The sequence below is a fragment of the Corapipo altera genome, unplaced genomic scaffold, assembly GCF_003945725.1.
Source record: "Corapipo altera isolate COAL_440 unplaced genomic scaffold, ASM394572v1 52, whole genome shotgun sequence".
In the NCBI taxonomy this organism is placed as follows: Eukaryota; Metazoa; Chordata; class Aves; order Passeriformes; family Pipridae; genus Corapipo; species Corapipo altera.
The window spans coordinates 1,578,597-1,591,257 of NW_020884930.1; the positions used below are offsets into that span (position 1 = coordinate 1,578,597).

The 12,661-nt window shown below is 41.3% G+C and overlaps 1 protein-coding gene across 3 annotated transcripts in view; it reads left to right on the forward strand.

Moving 5' to 3' along the window:
• The first annotated feature begins 806 nt into the window (after nucleotides 1-806).
• WWP1 (WW domain containing E3 ubiquitin protein ligase 1) overlaps nucleotides 807-12,661 on the forward strand; it is a 59,068-nt gene continuing 47,213 nt past the window's right edge. The window contains exon 1 of one of the 3 annotated variants that reach the window (XM_027659113.1): nucleotides 807-878. The gene's annotated coding sequence lies outside the window, so the exon portion shown is untranslated. Of the gene's footprint in view, nucleotides 879-1,648; nucleotides 1,767-12,661 lie in introns of those variants that run through there. The other 2 variants (XM_027659114.1, XM_027659112.1) reach the window with 2 other exon arrangements.

Genomic DNA, 12,661 nt, shown 5'->3' on the forward strand with positions numbered 1-12,661 from the left:
ACTCTAATTTTCTTTAAATGTAAGCTTTAGTTGTACAGAAAACAGTATTTCCTGAATTCTGTAAATCAGATGGATTAATTAGGTTGTTAACTGTAAACAGCTAGTTTTACTTCTCATGCTGGATTTTATGAGTTCACATATTCTGTTATATTTGCTGCATGCAAAAACTTAAACCATCACAGTTTTCAGGCACTTGTACTAGTATTACCAGTCAAGAAAAGACTAGTATTTTTTTTCTTCTATAAGAGTCTAAGATACTTTTAAAAGTTGAACTGTACATAAGGTTTCTTCCTTTTCCAAACTTCGTGGTTTTCCTATATATTTTCTATGAAGAATGAATAGGTTCAAAAGTAGTACTTATAAGAGCATTCCTTTTGTTTCTTGAAAGAATTTACATGCCCAAATCAGATTGCTGGCCCCCATGTTGTTTTCGACGAATAATAAAATACCAGACTTGGCTGGAAGTTGCTCCAGAGTCTCATACTATTAGCTTTTGTTCCTTTCAATTAACAGTGGTGCTGGACTTTCTGTGACAACCACTCAAAGGCCTTGTTTATGCCCGAAAGTTCATGCTATCACTGCCTACACAGTATTATGTGGTATGGTACGAAGCCAAAGTTCATTAATCTTCAGTGTAAGGCACAGCTTCAGCCTCACATGTTTGTGCATACAAGTAGTTCTAGGTTTGCAAATCCGCAGCGAATGCCTCAGCTTCCTGTAAGGGGAAAGCCGTCCCCGTGCTCGGCTGCCGGAGGTGCCGTGGGGCGGGCGGTGTCTCGCCCTGCAGCGGGGCACCCGGGTGGCCTCTCCGCCACCGTCGAGGGCTGCGAGAGCTGCCGCTCCCCCGCTTACATCCGCCCGCCCGAGAACGGGAAAGGGTAAGTTACTTAGGGAGGGACAAGAGGTCCGGCAGCGGAGGACGGAGGGATCCCTCCAGCCGGAGGGAAACCGATGCCAGCCGGACAGCGGCTCCTGTCACGGCGACGGCTGAGCCTCCCACAGGAGCCCGCCCTGCCTGCGCGGCCAGGGAGGGAGGGCGGGAGGCGGGTGGAGGAGACACCCCCCGCCTTTATCGCTCGCACAGCACCGGGGTGTGCTGGTTCTCGTGGCCGCCGCCGCAGAGGAGCCTTCTCGGGGGGCAGCGACTACCGGGAACCCTCCTTATCCTGCCCCAGCAGCTCTGCCCCGCGCACGGCGCCCCGGCGCTGCAGCCCGACCCCGCCTCCCCCGAGGTCGATTCCGTGCTCTCGGTTCTTCTCCCCGCCGCGGCGCCCGACTTGGTTCAGCCCGGGGCAGGCGCTAGGAATAAGCCCTGTCCCCTTTGAAGAGCCTCGGTTCAGGCTCGCCTCCTCCCTCCCACCGCCGCTGCGCACTGCTCGGTGCCGACTGGGCCCTCCCGCCCGGGCGGCGGCGGCTCCAGCTCCAGCTCCACAAGTTCCTGATACCCGTGCCCAGGGCGCGCGCACGAGGCTGGCTCGGCCGTCGGGGGCGCCCGGCGGGAGCGGCGGGAGCAGCAGCAGGAGCGGCGGGAGCAGCAGCAGCAGCAGAAGCAGGAGCAGCACCAGGAGGGGCGGCGGCGGGAGGAGGGCTGTTATGCAGGAGCCGCCGATGCCGCTGTGAGATGGCATCATTCTGCGCGGTGGCGGCGGCGGAGCGCGGCGCGGAGGGGTGAGGAGCCGCGGCGGCGGCGAGGAGGCGACGAAGAAGAAGAAAGAGGTGGGAGGAAGGAGAAGGAGGCGGCAGCAGCTGTGAGGCTGTGAGCCACGGTAAGAGAACAAAACCGGCTGTGCCGCAGCCGGTTCGGCTTGCGGTCTGGCCCGGCAGAAACGCGGCTGCCGCTCTCGTCGCTCTTCGCCGCCGTTCGGACGTGGGGGAGCGGGGGCGACAGGGGCAGGGGGGTGGGCGCTGGACGGGCGAGCTGCCCCTGTCACCGAGGGGCGGGGAGGAGGGGAATGGGCGTGGGGGCTAAAATGGCGAAGGGAGCTCTACTGAGGTCTCGGTCTCTCTTTTCCGGCAGTTCAACTCGTCGCACCCCTCGGGCTCTGCTGGCGGGGGGCGGCGGCTGTTGCTTCTCCCCTCCCGATGCCCCACATGGTGCCCGGAGGATTGTTGTGTTTCCCTGCCGTCTCCCACCCTGGCTCGAGTCTGGACAGGGCTCAGGGCCTCTGGGCCCGCACCTGACGATGGGAGGGAGGGTCGGGGCTATGTTGAGTCTGTGGAGGTGTGGGGCGGGGGGAGAGAGAGGGAGAGTGTCGCCGGTGTCCGGTGTCAGGCGAATAACCTTGTTTATTCCTGTCTACGGCCTTTGCGAGGGTGACTGAGGGCTGAGTCCTGACCTGTGTCAACGCTGAGTGGATTTCGAGAGGCTTTAGTGGCCGGGAGTCAGTGAGGCAGTTCCACGGCCGGCCCCCGCTTGCTTATCTGCCGGGTGAAAACAGGAGAAGGATATTGTTTCAGTTCACCTTCCTTTGGTGAAGCGGGCAGGGAGGAGGTGAAGAGCCGTTTCCCCTCTCCAGTGCACTGCTGTCGCTCCTCACGGTGCCAAAGTGTGCCTCGGCTCAGAGGCAGAGGGCACGGTGGGGCGCGAAGTGGTTTCGGGCACCGCTCAGGTTATAGGTGTCTGCTTGTCTCTCGGGGCCCTCATGATGTGTGTTTGGCTGAGCAGACTGTGAATTCAAGATCTCAAAAGACCTGTTTGTGTCATTTATCTTTGTTTACGTTGTTGGAAAATGTTACAACTCAATCCAACTGTTTATTTACTTGATTTTATTTGTGGTTGTCTTATATTTGGAACGATACCAATTCTCATCCCAGTTTAACTAGGAGCTCTGCTTCTAGATCTGTAAATGTTTAAACTATGTATCAAAGAAAGAAAAGGACTTAACACCACCTCATCATTTTAATGGGAGCTCTTTGATGTTTGGGTGAAACAGTAAAAAGAGGTATTTATATTTCAGTCGTATTTTCACAGGGCACCTGTGTCATGTAATAAGTCATCAGGATATTGTGCATTGAAAAAAAACTCAGGTTATGCAAGTCTAATAATACTGACTTACTAGGTGATGCAGTCACCCACTACAGGTAGCTGGGTTATATAGGATCATACATGTGAAAGACGGTATGGCCTTCATAGTAATGAGTCTCCCCTTAAAGCTGGTATTCTGTTTTAATCCCTTTGTGATATAGAAACAAACTGATTATTATTGTCTGTGATAATACTTTACTAACTTGGACTGGTTGTTTATTTTTTTAAAAATTTTGTATGCTGCCTTATGTGAGTCTGTGTTGGTCAGGGTATAAACTGAATTATTGTTTCTTGTTGATTTTAATACTAATAAAGATTAAAGAAATTTGGCATAGAGAAAACATCTGAAGGGGTTTTCATCATTCTGAGAAAAATCTTAGGGCTGCAGAAGCACGATTTACCTGGACTGTTGATAAAGATGCTTTCAAATGGGGCAACTAGAAATACTTTCAGTTGATGTTGCTTGCAAAACTGTGGGTTTAGAACCCCTTTTTTACCTCTTCAATATGTATTTTGAGCTGTATTTTAAAGTGCTTCTAGGTTCACCAACTTAATACTGTCAGTAGACTTTCTCCAATGATACTGTAGAATAATTCCCTTAAACTCACTATTATACTTAAAAACTTAGGAGTAGTTTTACATACCTGGGACTGATTTAATATCTCGACATGGGACATTTCATTACCAAAAGAATTTGGATTATTTTTTTTGAAGAATAGTTTACATTTGTTACTAAACATCAATGAAAAAAACATTTTAAGTCAGCCAGTATGTTTTTGTTTAAGTGTTGGCACTAAAGTTTAAATAATCACCTGTCTTCAAGTACTTCTTAAATCACAGGAATACTGATTGAGTTCAGAGCCAACCCTTTTTCCTGAGTCTGTGGAACCCTTGGAAGAAGGTGATATGTTTACTAGTTTTATTGCTTTTCTTTTTTCCTTCTTATCTTTCCATATGAAGTTGGAAATTTTGATAAGTTAGAATTTTTACCCACTTCTCTGCTGTTTCTCATAAAACAATGTGTGTGAAAAGACATTTCTCCTGGGTCTTGGACACAAAGAAGACTCAGAGGTAAGGATCTATGACAGGAAGTTGGTATTGCATTCAGTTTACTCATGTTCAGTATTCCTATGCCATTAAAACAGTAGATTTGAAAACTAAGGTGCCATAATCAAAAAATTATGGCCTAAGCCATGTTTATTAATTGGAAATAACTACTCTTTATGCACTTAGAGGAAACAGTCATTGTTAGCTTATAAAAACCCCAAAACCTAAATCCCCCCTAAAAAAACCCCTCAAGTTCATTTTAGAATTTATAGATAATGAAGTGTGAAGGCGTGGTGAGGTAATGGATGGAATAATAAACAAAAATAAGTCCTAGCTGCAAGCTGTGCTTAAGTGATTCTTGTAAGTTACTCTTTTTTCATAAAGACTGCAGAGAAGGAGTGAAGCTACTGATAAAAATGTCATATCTTTTAAGTTAGGTTGGTACTGCACTTAATTGCTCCTGCACAGGATAACATTCACCTGCAATTGCATAGCAACTCAAAATCAGAAGAGCTGTTCCAGTGTGCCTGTTCCAGTCCTGTATGAAAGTGTGTCAACTGGGGCAGGTAGTGTCATATTAACCAAGATCTTGTCATTTTTGCTGTCCTTATGAAACCTGTAAACCAGAACTGCTGAACTCTTCCTTTGAATTCGGAGCTAAGCGATGCTTAGTGACATTCCTTCATATTGCTTTGGTCTATGTCCAAATGCAGAGGGTAGGAGCTGATTACATCTGGGTCGTTCTTTAAGAGTTTGTTGTCATTGCATCAGTAGCCCATTTCTCTGTGTAGGTGTTCGTTCAGATTTATCATAATCTGCTGACGTTTTCCTATGGTGACAAAGTGCCCATAGGTAAGGACAATTGGAAGTATAACCTCTGTTTTCTTGAAGGAACTTAATATGGCTCAAGAGAGAAACCTCTTCTTCCCCATCAGCAGGAGTTGGGAGTGTCTAGAAGAGGCATTCCGAAGGCTTGTAGAAAAGAACAGGTCCTGGAGTGGTGCACCTGCTTATTTTCTTTCCCTTGTAGAACAGTGACATTGCATGGTTCTTGCTAAAATTTACTCCAATACTTTTTAAGAGGGAGTAAGAAGGAGTTTTTGTTTTTAATTGCTTTCTGTAAGTGAAAAGTTCTAATTCCTTCTGCTTGGGATATGTGTTTGCCATGTTTGAGAACCTGCTAGTTTAACCAGAAGCAGACTTAAGTTTAGCTCTGTTTTGCAAATGTGGTGTTGCTTTACAGAGGAACACTGGAGATTCCAGAGAAGTGATCACCTGTCAGAGTGGCTATAATATGTCAGAATTATTTACAGTGTGCTAGATTTTTTACTTTAAATTTCTTAGCATTGCAGGGAAAGTATGTCAGGGAAACCTTTAGGTTTCTGTTATATGTAGGACTTAATAACTATTACACATATAGCATGAAGCAATTAATCATTGCAGGTTTACATGACTGTGTTGCTCTAGCAGCATATGTATGGCAAATAAACAATTTTTTTAATTCCCTCTTCCCTTAGTCAATGTTTAGGTTTGTGTAAATTCTTAATATGATATAATGTACAGTTTGATAATTCAGTATTGCCAAAAAAAAAGCATTAAAATTCTGTTAAATGAGAATATGGCTTTGGATTTAACTTTTGAATTCTGCTGATTTTGAAAAATCAACTGAAATTAGCTGTGCTGGTTGTGTTACTGTGTAAGGGCTTTTGACTAAAATAAAGTCTTCAATAAAAATTGGAGTGAAGCATGTATTTAACAAAGCAGATTAAATTCTTCGGCTTTTATTTATCACCCTTTTCTTTTTGTTGGAATATGTTAGAGATGCTTATGTTCTGCTTTAAGTGGCTAGGACCTGAGCATACTTAAATGTAACCAGTTCAAAACCTGAAGACTTCTTAATATCAGTGAGGATGTTAACTTGGAGTGATGTACTAGTACAGCCAATAGTCTTTTTTTTTTGCGATGAAATTCAGCCTCTGATGTCTAATACATGGAATTTTTCATTGGCCCAAATCACTTTGGAATAATTTTTTTCAAATATAATCATCTGTTTATGAAAACACAGTAGAACAGTCTCTTGATTTGTCTTATGTGTAAATGGCTTTGGGAATATAAATGCATGTTAGTTACTGACCTTCTCAAGTAGTTCAAATGGCAGAAAATTATTCCCATGTGCTTTTATTCCATTAGGATTTTAGACTTTTTTTTGCAGAAAATCATTGTGGAGATGGAAGAAAGTGATATAAAAACCAATGAGAAGTGGAAGTCACATTTTGAAGATAAACAGCAAAATAATTCTGGTTTATGAATTTAAGGATCTTTGCCTTGCAGCCTGAAGTGGGCAGAGGAGAGCTCTTGTCTGTGCTACTGTCAGCATAGACAGAAGTATACAGAGGATATTCTGTGCACATTTCTAGTTACTGGGGCTTCTAACCCTGTTTTTTTGCTATAAGCTTCTAAATGGAGCAGGAGATTAGCAGGAGAGGCCTTTAAAAAAAGAAACAACTAAAAAAGTTTTATCTGCTCCTCATATGGGTGGGTGAAAAATATGAGAGAATTTGGATTGTATGTGCATTTCAAGGTAGCCAACGATTTCCCAGTATAGATCAAACCAAAGGAACTGTAGTTTTACAAAAGGGTAAAGTAAAAAAGGGAAGATAAAGTTGATAATCTGTAAAATTGCACAATATTCTTGGACATTAGAACTGAAGAAAATAACACATGTTCAGTTTTGAAACACAGTGCTCTGCTAGTTCTTGAGAAATTCAGTAAGTTTTTTTGTTGTTTGTAGGGATGAACTAAAACTGCTGAACAGATTATGATATATTAGTCTTAAAAGATGACCTTGTTTTTACTAACTAGTATACCAAAATTAGCTTTCTTGTATTTCTTAGCATCTACACTGACATAAGAGTATCTGTTTGTAACAATCAAAAAGCAAAATAAAATATATATGAGGAAAGCTCAATAGAAGATGAAGAGTAATATGATTGCCAAACTTCCCTTTTCCCCTCGGGTTAGAAGCGTGGAAGCTGCTTTTTCTTAAATTTCAGTTCCCTTTATTCCTCCGTTCTTGGCATAATTTATTTCCACTTCCAGCTATCTTCTTACGGAGTTATCTTTTTTAAAAATGACTACTGTCTTACTGTAGTAGCTGGAAAGATTTTGGGCTTTAAAAAAAAAAGAAGGGAAAAAAAGAAATGTGTTTTGACTTGTGGATGTCAGTTATAAGGACAGGAAAAATTCAGTTAAAAATCTGATGGAAGACTGATATCAGTGTGTTATTTCAAAATGAAATAAAATAAATCCCTGGTCAAATGTCTTGTGAGAGGTTGTTGACAAAATGTGTTGTCATGGGATGGTGAGTTAAACTGCACTGTTAAAGGAATTGCAATGCAGAAGAAAACTAACTGGAATCTTAGTTTGTAATATGACAAATGTCTGCTGCTAATGAACTGGCAAAATCTGTAGATAGTGAAATTATTTTTTGAGTAATGGAAGCTGAACCTTCTGATGGAAATGCCAGTGAGTAGTTTAACATCTGGTGGTAGTTACATTTTTTGTGTTAACTTAGGAGACAACGTGTGTTGGAAGGAGTAGCTACAACCATTGTTCAAAATGAGGTGTAAATAGTTATGAATTGTTTTCTGAAAATGTCCCATCAGGAGTGGAATAAAAAACTGAATATTGGAATGTGTTCAGAATATAACATATACTAGCTTGCATATTATTTTTATGTTACTTACACAAGCATATTTGAAAATGTTCCTATTCTATGGCAAATGGTTCTGGGTATCTCCCAGCTTTAGCTCTTTGTACTGTTTGGTTTCTTTGTTGTTTGTATTCCATTTGTGATTAGGAAAAAATAACTAATTGAGGAGAAAACTATAAGAATAGTACTGCTCCTGTGCAAAATGAAAAAAAAAATGAAGGAAGAGAGGCCTCTAGCAGAGGCCCACAGAACCTTGAAATGAATATGTATGAAGTTCCACCTGTGCTTTTAACCCTGTGTCATAAAACTAAGCAAGGAAACTTTAGAGCACACTTTGAAAAAGTGAGGAAAGTAGTCTATCAAGAAGTAATTATTACACAATTCAATTGAGATTGGCTGATGTATGATTCAGAAGAAGGAATAGATTGTTATACAGACAATGAGAAAATCCATTGCTAAGTAATAGGGATTTTAATAAAAAAGATCATACAGATTGTACTTCAGAGAATAAACTTAAGTGCATTTTTAAATACTTTTTATGTGTAAGTTAGTCTAGACTGCCCAGTAAAGCCTTTCTTTGTTAGTTTTTTTTTTAATGGTTTTATATATATATTTATATATACACACACATATACATAGATATATATTTTGTAATATAACTGTGAGAGACATCTTGCTTTCAGAGTTGGTTGCTGTTCTTGTCTGCATTGTATAAATCTGTTATGCTGGTTGCTTCAGTTTCAAAACTTTAAAGGCCATAAGAAATTAAAATTAGATTAAATAAATCTGTATTAGCCGAGACATATACTTTGGGCTTATTTTCCTACATATTTGAAAATTTTGTGTTTCAGTCTCTCTCTGTTAACAGAGGGGAAATAAAAACATTTTTCCAGATGTTGATTGACACCTCACAGCTTAAAAAGTGGTAGTTTCAAAGGCTGATGTAGAAGATGTAGAAATAGAATAAAGAATAAAACAGGCAATATCATCGTACCGCTGTCTATATCCACAGTGCATTCCTAGCTTGAATGAATGCTTTGTGCATTTTTTAATCTTTGCCATATTCTGCCCTCTGGATCCCTTTCCCCATCCACGGCGTGGGGCAGCCCAGTTCTAGTTCCGTTTCCATCTGAAGAACCATTGCGACGCTTTGAGGGATGGGGAAAGGGAACTCCAGGGGTTTCTCAGGGGTCTTTTCAGGCCCCGAGCCTGGAGGGGAAAGGTGCTCCCCCCTCCCCCCCCCCGCACGTGGCCCCATGGCCGGCAGGGAGACAGGACACAGGACACTGGGCGTGGAGAGGAGGCAAGAGAGTGTTTATTGTTGGGGATGTTACATTTATAGGGTTTAGGAGGATTCACAGAGTAACCAATTAGAAGTCTCAAGGGGTTTACAGGAACACCCAATCACAGGAAGGGCTCAGGACACCTTCCCGGGACATTCCTGCATGGATAACAAAGGGGGTGCTGGGAGGAAGAAGCATGTGTTTGCAAAGAGGACCACCAAAAACCATTTTAAAACCTGTTTAAACCACAGTTTTCCCATATAATGCAGGTTTAATGCTACACTGCCCTGTCTCAAAAGCTCTTCAGTATAACTGGAGAAGGTACAAAAAAGGACAGCAAGGATGACAGATTCATATGGAAGAAGACTTAGATAATGACTAAGGGTTTTTAGTACTCTTCAGACTGAAAGACCTGTATGTTGACCATATCATGCAAGTGTATGTTTTTTGGGTAAAGGACGCTGAAGGTGCTTTTCTGTTGCTTGTGTTTCCTCTGTCTCTAATATCTACCCTCAAAAGTCCCTTGAAAATCAACATGAATAAGGGAATAATTTTGAAAACTGATATCCTTCAGTGGGGAGTTGGATGGTCTTTTCTGTGCACTTTTTGTATTCACCTGGTTTCTAGTCAGTGTTGCTTTCAAGAATAAACTGTTAATAATTTCCAATTATATAACTTAGGCTTTAGCTTTTCACTAGAAAGGATACTGACCCTTGTGAGATTATGTTTTCTTATAACCCACTGTTTCCTTTGTAATGTTGTGTTAAACTTAATATGCAATGTATTACTTTGGTCCAGTATTGGCCCTTGAGAAATCAAGCTTTGGATTCTTCTGGTAAGACTTGTGTTTTATTAATTTTCATGTTCTCAACTTGTCATTTTTATATAGTTAATTTTGGAATCAGATAAACTCAAATTAGAATTGCATTAGAAAATAATAAGCAGAAGCAGGCAACTGTTTTAAGAAGTGAGTATTATTTAACCGCCGGGAGCCTTAGTAAGGATCAAGTTGAATTTTCTAGAACTGTAGAGACTGAAGGGCTATTTTTGAAAAAATAAGTGACAGTGCTTGGGTGAGTGCTCTCAGGTAGTAATTGGTAAGATTAGTGCAGTCTGTGATTGGAAGTAGGACAGACATGTTTTAGTGTTTTAACACTGCTGAGATTGACAGCTGGAAAGAGCCTTGCATAGCACTTTTAAAAAATCAAATATTCAGAGAAAAGAGAGTGAGAACATGCAGTGAATTCTACTTATACCTCTCTGAGCTATTTTTTGAGATAAAGTTACTGGTGAGAGGTGGATCACATCAAATGTCTTACTGACAAAAAGTGTGCAAAGACCCTTCTTCCACTTTATCTCATAACACTGAGTAGGTTTCTCTTTCCCTCTTTGAATTATTGTCTCTTACTGACTTACCAAAACAATGGGGAGGCTGGGAGACTATTTTGTAGGGCAGTATTAATGTATTTCCCATTATTGGTATTCCTTAGTCATGGTTTCTTCATATCCCCATAAAAACAAGGGGGAGGAGTGCTGTAACACTAACAGCAGCGCTCTTGGTTAACATCTTTGATGTTGTTTTATGTTTGCTAATTTTGCTGTGGCTACAGTAGAGATGTGCTCACACTAGTCGAGGCTGTTGTAACTAATAAGGTGGTGGTGACAGGCACGAATTCCTGTGAGTGGATTTTATAAGCTCTCTGGGCACTCTTGGTATGTGCTCAGGCTGCCTGCCTGTTCTGAAGCTCACACTCCTCCATTTTCAATTTTGTTGTAATGTGTTACCTATAGAGTTGAATTTAATGTGGAGCTACTGTATGTAACTAGGGTAAAATTTTCTGTTTGCTGTGTAGGTACACTAAAATCTGCCCATATTTTAACAATCTATCTTAATACATTTACTTTACCTTTCTCTTGCTGCAAGTCTGATGAACAATAATTTATACCAAGCATTAGGATTGCCCATAAGAGAAGACAACTCAGAGAGGCTGAAGACTCATGTAATTAGCATATTATATATTTCTGAAGATATGAGGACTATTCAGCTAGATATTAGAATTAAGGAGAAAAGATTCTTCCCTGATTTCTTGACATGTGTATTGGACTGTTGGCCTTTAACTACCGTTGTTCTGCTTCAGAATTGTTTATGCCATTTGTTTCACTGTGTGTGTGATCTTATCTGTAATACACAGAGGAGGCATTAGGATATTTTTCATTATTTGATATTGTGGTAGAACCTAGGATCATCATTGTGATTAAAATTCACAAGCAAAGTGTACCCTAAATATTTTACTCTAAGTTATTCTGTGAGCAGTGGAACTAGGTTCCATTCAGATTTTTCTTAACCATTACAATTCTCTTCTTCATCTACTGTTCTAGACCTTTCTTACTTGTAGTAAAAAAGTGACTGTGCACCACTCCAGCTCAGACTGATTCAGAGCGGTCTGTGGTGGTTGTGTAGCCTTTGAGTGAGCAGCTTAGATAGCTTGAGCTCACAATGCAGCCCTTTGCTCAGCAAGCACATGAAATTGTGTCCCTTTCCTCTGCTGCACTTCTGAGCTTTGTGAAACTCATGGGAACTTAGTGTATCAGAGGATATTACTTCTCAGTTTATTTTAACTGAATCTGGTGGTGAACAAATTCACTTAGAGGGATGGAGATGAAAGGAAGAGGGGGAAGAGGCAGGTGGACAATATGAGTCACGCATGTGACATTTGCTTGGGAAAAAAAAAGCCTAAAAAGGTACTTGCTAGTCCAAGTATAAGTCAGAACAGAACAGGCAGATGTGTGCAATGCAATCATAGTCTGTCATTTGTTTGGAGCTCTTGCATAACACCTTGAAATACAGTTTTTTGTAAACCTCAGTAATGGTACTATATTTTTTCTTAGACTCTACTATAAGGATAGCAATACGTTGTAGATAATGCATGGATCAATACTGGAGCATTTGTAGCAATGGTCAGAGAATGCGTATGAAAAATACAGAAAATGAAATAGTTTTGTATGTAGCTTGGTTTCCATATCAATGCGAGTAGACAAAGATTTATTTCCTGAGGTGGAGGGTTGGAAAATGCATATAGATTGGCTTAAGAAGGATAAATATAGAAATGTTTATATCAGACCTAGTGTGAAGAATATTAGAATTTGTCCAAAGGAGGAGCAGAGGGCATGACTTACGAGGAGCAGCTGAGCGTATTTGGTTTGTTCAACTTAGAGGAGACCAAGGTGACTTCATTGCTGTCTACAACTTCCTCATGAGGGGGAGCAGGTACAGAGGTTTTGATCTTCTTCTAGTGTCCAGTGATAGAAGGTGAGGTTGGTTAATAAGAAAAAGTTCTTCACTGAATCATAGAATGGTTTATGTTGGAAAGGACCTCAAAAGGGTGGTCAAGCACTGGAACAAGTTCCCCAGGGAAGTGGTCATGGCCCCAAGCTGTCAGAATAGAATAGTGTAAAACATTTCAATTGGAAGGGACTTAAAATAATCATTTTGTCCAACTGCCAGAGCAGTTCAGGGCTGACCACAAGTTAAAGCATGTTTTTAAGGACCTTGTCAAAATGTCTCTTATCCACTGACAGGCTTGGGGCATCGAC